Genomic DNA, 9,936 nt, shown 5'->3' on the forward strand with positions numbered 1-9,936 from the left:
CAACCAACCAACCAACCAACCAACCAACCAACCAACCAACCAACCAACCAACCAACCAACCAACCAACCAACCAACCAACCAACCAACCAACCAACCAACCAACCAACCAACCAACCAACCAACCAACCAACCAACCAACCAACCAACCAACCAACCAACCAACCAACCAACCAACCAACCAACCAACCAACCAACCAACCAACCAACCAACCAACCAACCAACCAACCAACCAACCAACCAACCAACCAACCAACCAACCAACCAACCAACCAACCAACCAACCAACCAACCAACCAACCAACCAACCAACCAACCAACCAACCAACCAACCAACCAACCAACCAACCAACCAACCAACCAACCAACCAACCAACCAACCAACCAACCAACCAACCAACCAACCAACCAACCAACCAACCAACCAACCAACCAACCAACCAACCAACCAACCAACCAACCAACCAACCAACCAACCAACCAACCAACCAACCAACCAACCAACCAACCAACCAACCAACCAACCAACCAACCAACCAACCAACCAACCAACCAACCAACCAACCAACCAACCAACCAACCAACCAACCAACCAACCAACCAACCAACCAACCAACCAACCAACCAACCAACCAACCAACCAACCAACCAACCAACCAACCAACCAACCAACCAACCAACCAACCAACCAACCAACCAACCAACCAACCAACCAACCAACCAACCAACCAACCAACCAACCAACCAACCAACCAACCAACCAACCAACCAACCAACCAACCAACCAACCAACCAACCAACCAACCAACCAACCAACCAACCAACCAACCAACCAACCAACCAACCAACCAACCAACCAACCAACCAACCAACCAACCAACCAACCAACCAACCAACCAACCAACCAACCAACCAACCAACCAACCAACCAACCAACCAACCAACCAACCAACCAACCAACCAACCAACCAACCAACCAACCAACCAACCAACCAACCAACCAACCAACCAACCAACCAACCAACCAACCAACCAACCAACCAACCAACCAACCAACCAACCAACCAACCAACCAACCAACCAACCAACCAACCAACCAACCAACCAACCAACCAACCAACCAACCAACCAACCAACCAACCAACCAACCAACCAACCAACCAACCAACCAACCAACCAACCAACCAACCAACCAACCAACCAACCAACCAACCAACCAACCAACCAACCAACCAACCAACCAACCAACCAACCAACCAACCAACCAACCAACCAACCAACCAACCAACCAACCAACCAACCAACCAACCAACCAACCAACCAACCAACCAACCAACCAACCAACCAACCAACCAACCAACCAACCAACCAACCAACCAACCAACCAACCAACCAACCAACCAACCAACCAACCAACCAACCAACCAACCAACCAACCAACCAACCAACCAACCAACCAACCAACCAACCAACCAACCAACCAACCAACCAACCAACCAACCAACCAACCAACCAACCAACCAACCAACCAACCAACCAACCAACCAACCAACCAACCAACCAACCAACCAACCAACCAACCAACCAACCAACCAACCAACCAACCAACCAACCAACCAACCAACCAACCAACCAACCAACCAACCAACCAACCAACCAACCAACCAACCAACCAACCAACCAACCAACCAACCAACCAACCAACCAACCAACCAACCAACCAACCAACCAACCAACCAACCAACCAACCAACCAACCAACCAACCAACCAACCAACCAACCAACCAACCAACCAACCAACCAACCAACCAACCAACCAACCAACCAACCAACCAACCAACCAACCAACCAACCAACCAACCAACCAACCAACCAACCAACCAACCAACCAACCAACCAACCAACCAACCAACCAACCAACCAACCAACCAACCAACCAACCAACCAACCAACCAACCAACCAACCAACCAACCAACCAACCAACCAACCAACCAACCAACCAACCAACCAACCAACCAACCAACCAACCAACCAACCAACCAACCAACCAACCAACCAACCAACCAACCAACCAACCAACCAACCAACCAACCAACCAACCAACCAACCAACCAACCAACCAACCAACCAACCAACCAACCAACCAACCAACCAACCAACCAACCAACCAACCAACCAACCAACCAACCAACCAACCAACCAACCAACCAACCAACCAACCAACCAACCAACCAACCAACCAACCAACCAACCAACCAACCAACCAACCAACCAACCAACCAACCAACCAACCAACCAACCAACCAACCAACCAACCAACCAACCAACCAACCAACCAACCAACCAACCAACCAACCAACCAACCAACCAACCAACCAACCAACCAACCAACCAACCAACCAACCAACCAACCAACCAACCAACCAACCAACCAACCAACCAACCAACCAACCAACCAACCAACCAACCAACCAACCAACCAACCAACCAACCAACCAACCAACCAACCAACCAACCAACCAACCAACCAACCAACCAACCAACCAACCAACCAACCAACCAACCAACCAACCAACCAACCAACCAACCAACCAACCAACCAACCAACCAACCAACCAACCAACCAACCAACCAACCAACCAACCAACCAACCAACCAACCAACCAACCAACCAACCAACCAACCAACCAACCAACCAACCAACCAACCAACCAACCAACCAACCAACCAACCAACCAACCAACCAACCAACCAACCAACCAACCAACCAACCAACCAACCAACCAACCAACCAACCAACCAACCAACCAACCAACCAACCAACCAACCAACCAACCAACCAACCAACCAACCAACCAACCAACCAACCAACCAACCAACCAACCAACCAACCAACCAACCAACCAACCAACCAACCAACCAACCAACCAACCAACCAACCAACCAACCAACCAACCAACCAACCAACCAACCAACCAACCAACCAACCAACCAACCAACCAACCAACCAACCAACCAACCAACCAACCAACCAACCAACCAACCAACCAACCAACCAACCAACCAACCAACCAACCAACCAACCAACCAACCAACCAACCAACCAACCAACCAACCAACCAACCAACCAACCAACCAACCAACCAACCAACCAACCAACCAACCAACCAACCAACCAACCAACCAACCAACCAACCAACCAACCAACCAACCAACCAACCAACCAACCAACCAACCAACCAACCAACCAACCAACCAACCAACCAACCAACCAACCAACCAACCAACCAACCAACCAACCAACCAACCAACCAACCAACCAACCAACCAACCAACCAACCAACCAACCAACCAACCAACCAACCAACCAACCAACCAACCAACCAACCAACCAACCAACCAACCAACCAACCAACCAACCAACCAACCAACCAACCAACCAACCAACCAACCAACCAACCAACCAACCAACCAACCAACCAACCAACCAACCAACCAACCAACCAACCAACCAACCAACCAACCAACCAACCAACCAACCAACCAACCAACCAACCAACCAACCAACCAACCAACCAACCAACCAACCAACCAACCAACCAACCAACCAACCAACCAACCAACCAACCAACCAACCAACCAACCAACCAACCAACCAACCAACCAACCAACCAACCAACCAACCAACCAACCAACCAACCAACCAACCAACCAACCAACCAACCAACCAACCAACCAACCAACCAACCAACCAACCAACCAACCAACCAACCAACCAACCAACCAACCAACCAACCAACCAACCAACCAACCAACCAACCAACCAACCAACCAACCAACCAACCAACCAACCAACCAACCAACCAACCAACCAACCAACCAACCAACCAACCAACCAACCAACCAACCAACCAACCAACCAACCAACCAACCAACCAACCAACCAACCAACCAACCAACCAACCAACCAACCAACCAACCAACCAACCAACCAACCAACCAACCAACCAACCAACCAACCAACCAACCAACCAACCAACCAACCAACCAACCAACCAACCAACCAACCAACCAACCAACCAACCAACCAACCAACCAACCAACCAACCAACCAACCAACCAACCAACCAACCAACCAACCAACCAACCAACCAACCAACCAACCAACCAACCAACCAACCAACCAACCAACCAACCAACCAACCAACCAACCAACCAACCAACCAACCAACCAACCAACCAACCAACCAACCAACCAACCAACCAACCAACCAACCAACCAACCAACCAACCAACCAACCAACCAACCAACCAACCAACCAACCAACCAACCAACCAACCAACCAACCAACCAACCAACCAACCAACCAACCAACCAACCAACCAACCAACCAACCAACCAACCAACCAACCAACCAACCAACCAACCAACCAACCAACCAACCAACCAACCAACCAACCAACCAACCAACCAACCAACCAACCAACCAACCAACCAACCAACCAACCAACCAACCAACCAACCAACCAACCAACCAACCAACCAACCAACCAACCAACCAACCAACCAACCAACCAACCAACCAACCAACCAACCAACCAACCAACCAACCAACCAACCAACCAACCAACCAACCAACCAACCAACCAACCAACCAACCAACCAACCAACCAACCAACCAACCAACCAACCAACCAACCAACCAACCAACCAACCAACCAACCAACCAACCAACCAACCAACCAACCAACCAACCAACCAACCAACCAACCAACCAACCAACCAACCAACCAACCAACCAACCAACCAACCAACCAACCAACCAACCAACCAACCAACCAACCAACCAACCAACCAACCAACCAACCAACCAACCAACCAACCAACCAACCAACCAACCAACCAACCAACCAACCAACCAACCAACCAACCAACCAACCAACCAACCAACCAACCAACCAACCAACCAACCAACCAACCAACCAACCAACCAACCAACCAACCAACCAACCAACCAACCAACCAACCAACCAACCAACCAACCAACCAACCAACCAACCAACCAACCAACCAACCAACCAACCAACCAACCAACCAACCAACCAACCAACCAACCAACCAACCAACCAACCAACCAACCAACCAACCAACCAACCAACCAACCAACCAACCAACCAACCAACCAACCAACCAACCAACCAACCAACCAACCAACCAACCAACCAACCAACCAACCAACCAACCAACCAACCAACCAACCAACCAACCAACCAACCAACCAACCAACCAACCAACCAACCAACCAACCAACCAACCAACCAACCAACCAACCAACCAACCAACCAACCAACCAACCAACCAACCAACCAACCAACCAACCAACCAACCAACCAACCAACCAACCAACCAACCAACCAACCAACCAACCAACCAACCAACCAACCAACCAACCAACCAACCAACCAACCAACCAACCAACCAACCAACCAACCAACCAACCAACCAACCAACCAACCAACCAACCAACCAACCAACCAACCAACCAACCAACCAACCAACCAACCAACCAACCAACCAACCAACCAACCAACCAACCAACCAACCAACCAACCAACCAACCAACCAACCAACCAACCAACCAACCAACCAACCAACCAACCAACCAACCAACCAACCAACCAACCAACCAACCAACCAACCAACCAACCAACCAACCAACCAACCAACCAACCAACCAACCAACCAACCAACCAACCAACCAACCAACCAACCAACCAACCAACCAACCAACCAACCAACCAACCAACCAACCAACCAACCAACCAACCAACCAACCAACCAACCAACCAACCAACCAACCAACCAACCAACCAACCAACCAACCAACCAACCAACCAACCAACCAACCAACCAACCAACCAACCAACCAACCAACCAACCAACCAACCAACCAACCAACCAACCAACCAACCAACCAACCAACCAACCAACCAACCAACCAACCAACCAACCAACCAACCAACCAACCAACCAACCAACCAACCAACCAACCAACCAACCAACCAACCAACCAACCAACCAACCAACCAACCAACCAACCAACCAACCAACCAACCAACCAACCAACCAACCAACCAACCAACCAACCAACCAACCAACCAACCAACCAACCAACCAACCAACCAACCAACCAACCAACCAACCAACCAACCAACCAACCAACCAACCAACCAACCAACCAACCAACCAACCAACCAACCAACCAACCAACCAACCAACCAACCAACCAACCAACCAACCAACCAACCAACCAACCAACCAACCAACCAACCAACCAACCAACCAACCAACCAACCAACCAACCAACCAACCAACCAACCAACCAACCAACCAACCAACCAACCAACCAACCAACCAACCAACCAACCAACCAACCAACCAACCAACCAACCAACCAACCAACCAACCAACCAACCAACCAACCAACCAACCAACCAACCAACCAACCAACCAACCAACCAACCAACCAACCAACCAACCAACCAACCAACCAACCAACCAACCAACCAACCAACCAACCAACCAACCAACCAACCAACCAACCAACCAACCAACCAACCAACCAACCAACCAACCAACCAACCAACCAACCAACCAACCAACCAACCAACCAACCAACCAACCAACCAACCAACCAACCAACCAACCAACCAACCAACCAACCAACCAACCAACCAACCAACCAACCAACCAACCAACCAACCAACCAACCAACCAACCAACCAACCAACCAACCAACCAACCAACCAACCAACCAACCAACCAACCAACCAACCAACCAACCAACCAACCAACCAACCAACCAACCAACCAACCAACCAACCAACCAACCAACCAACCAACCAACCAACCAACCAACCAACCAACCAACCAACCAACCAACCAACCAACCAACCAACCAACCAACCAACCAACCAACCAACCAACCAACCAACCAACCAACCAACCAACCAACCAACCAACCAACCAACCAACCAACCAACCAACCAACCAACCAACCAACCAACCAACCAACCAACCAACCAACCAACCAACCAACCAACCAACCAACCAACCAACCAACCAACCAACCAACCAACCAACCAACCAACCAACCAACCAACCAACCAACCAACCAACCAACCAACCAACCAACCAACCAACCAACCAACCAACCAACCAACCAACCAACCAACCAACCAACCAACCAACCAACCAACCAACCAACCAACCAACCAACCAACCAACCAACCAACCAACCAACCAACCAACCAACCAACCAACCAACCAACCAACCAACCAACCAACCAACCAACCAACCAACCAACCAACCAACCAACCAACCAACCAACCAACCAACCAACCAACCAACCAACCAACCAACCAACCAACCAACCAACCAACCAACCAACCAACCAACCAACCAACCAACCAACCAACCAACCAACCAACCAACCAACCAACCAACCAACCAACCAACCAACCAACCAACCAACCAACCAACCAACCAACCAACCAACCAACCAACCAACCAACCAACCAACCAACCAACCAACCAACCAACCAACCAACCAACCAACCAACCAACCAACCAACCAACCAACCAACCAACCAACCAACCAACCAACCAACCAACCAACCAACCAACCAACCAACCAACCAACCAACCAACCAACCAACCAACCAACCAACCAACCAACCAACCAACCAACCAACCAACCAACCAACCAACCAACCAACCAATCAAATCGTCACGCCAACATCTTCAGTAAAGTTTACAAAGAAGTAGTTTTCTTTATATTTTGATTATGTATGCCAGATGTTGAAATTTATATTATCTAACTTTTGGAGACCTGGGTTGAAGATCGAGGCAATAACGGAAGAAAGAAGAATGTTGATTTTCATAGAATTACGTAGTTTAGGTTTCATTGCCAAGACTGATTTTCTATAAAGACTAATGAAAATAAAGACAGTGATGTTAAATATCTCCAAATTGTTTTAATTTTCTAATATTTTTTGATAAAAAACTAATTTTTTTTGCAATTGTCACCATTGTGAGTAGAGATGGGCAGAGGGTTTAAAACCCATCGGGAATAAACCGGGTTTTTTCCCGGTCGTTTGGAAGAAATAGGGTTTAAACCCGAAAATGGGTTTTTATTCGGGTATTTACTATTTTCACGCATATCTATCCTTTTTTAAGCGCAATTATTACTTTGATGATGATACTGTACTAAATATGGACTATAAAATAATTATAGTTCAAAAAACTAAAAAACACGCTAAAAACATGTTGATTTTATCATAAAAGCGTGTTTTTTAGTTTTTTGAACTATAATTATTTATTAATTTTTAGTATTTCTCGTTATAGCGACCACCATTATTCATCGTTTGTAAAAAAATCAAGTGTCTATCTATTACGATTTAAGAGATAAAGCCCAACGACAGACGAACAGACCGCAGAGGGTTTCGTTTTAACCTTTGAGTACGGAATCCTAAAAATCATTCTACAGGAGCGCATTATAGATATGTTTCAGAACATTTGAGTTATAGGGAAATAACATTATTATTCTCTAAACTAAAAATCACGATACATATATAAGTTACGCCTATTGAAACTAAATAGCAATAATTATTTGCAATCTAAAGTTGCGATGAACTTTGCTGAAGGTGTTTGAAAAATCTCGCCTCGAAAATCGTTAATCCAGAGGATGTTGATAAGGACAATGGTACAAAACTATGAATGTTTAAAATATTGAATTGTCATCGGTCCTTAATAAGTATGCCAAATTTCGAGTTAATCCGACGTTTTGAAGGGGGTTAAAATCATGTTCAAAGATTCCGTTACATACTAACATACCAACATACCAACATACATACGTCTGAAGCTAATAAAAGCGTGTTAAAAACATTTACAGCGCCAAAATGCAATGCCAAAATGCTATTTTATCACGCCATTATAGATGCAGACTTAAGTAAGAAGCCAATCAGCGTATGCTTTTGATGCAAATTTCAAACAATGTCCACGTCCCGTTGTTATTCTAGAATATATCCTGTGGCCGCTATAACAACAAATAATAAAAATAAAAAAAACATCAAATAAATGGGAGACGCTGTACAAGGACCCGCTTTTTTCACCATATTTCGCTTTATCTATTGAACCGTAGACAGTTCAAATTTTCACAAGACATTTACTTCTATGTTTGCTATGAAAAAATATATGACAATTGGGTGGTACGGAACCCTCCTTGTTCGACTTGTATCAGAAAACGTGTATGTTTCCTTGATAAAAAGTAGTATATGTCGTCCTCTGACTACAGTATACAAAATATTTATTATAGGGTGAAATTTTGAAGTGAGCCTTCAAGACCAAATCCTAAACTATAAGGATCAGCTAAAAAAGCTGAAGAGAGTTACGAGACCGATATTGAGAAAAACTAAAACTGCATTAGTTTTTCAAAATATCACTTTTCCTTTAGTTTGTGATATATCTCTACTTTCCAGAATTTGACCCTTGTAAGCGACACTATGCGATGATGGAATAATACAGGTGTGATTTTTTTTAAATGAACTCGTTCGATTCCTGGATTTTCAACATTTCTAATGATGCAGTTTTAGTTTTTATCACAATTGGCCTCGTAACTCCTTTCAGTTTTTTTTTAAACTCCTATCTATGAAAAAAAGACACTTAGGTATTTTAGACAAATATAACGATACCTTAACTGGCGAAATTTATCTAACCAGATCCAAATGTATTAAAAAATTTACAAACATACATTTGCGCAAAAAACATAACCGTTCCGTGTCAGTCGGGTAAAAAAGTAGGTAAAACCTCAAAAATAACATTAAAAAATGTAAAAACGTTGAAAATACCGTATAAACTTCTAGTACATCTATTC

This window comes from Epargyreus clarus, unplaced genomic scaffold, assembly GCF_041222505.1.
Source record: "Epargyreus clarus isolate Ecla_fem2 unplaced genomic scaffold, WU_Ecla_fem_2.2 ptg000019l, whole genome shotgun sequence".
Lineage (NCBI taxonomy): Eukaryota > Metazoa > Arthropoda > Insecta > Lepidoptera > Hesperiidae > Epargyreus > Epargyreus clarus.